This window comes from Cariama cristata, unplaced genomic scaffold, assembly GCF_000690535.1.
Source record: "Cariama cristata isolate BGI_N322 unplaced genomic scaffold, ASM69053v1 scaffold41415, whole genome shotgun sequence".
NCBI lineage: Eukaryota > Metazoa > Chordata > Aves > Cariamiformes > Cariamidae > Cariama > Cariama cristata.
The window spans coordinates 1-287 of NW_009617725.1; positions in this window are offsets into that span (position 1 = coordinate 1).

The following is a 287-nucleotide window of genomic DNA, read 5'->3' on the forward strand; positions in this document are numbered from 1 at the left end:
CGGGAGTCTCCCCCCTGAGGTACCGGATTCACGCAGCAGTTGCCTTCGGAAGGTGATGCCACGCCAGAAGTCAGCAGGGACAAATAGCGCTGAGTAATTCTTGGGAGTTGGTCGCCAGAAGTGGGAAAGGTTTTTAAAAGTTGGCGAAGTTTCACGGGAGGTGGGGGCGAGGACGGGTGAGTCCAGCGCGGGGATGCCGGCGGTGGCTGAGGAGACCTCGAGGCGCGGTTTGGGAAGGCACGGCCCGGTGAAGGCTTCACCCTTTACTTGCCTTTGGCTTACACGCC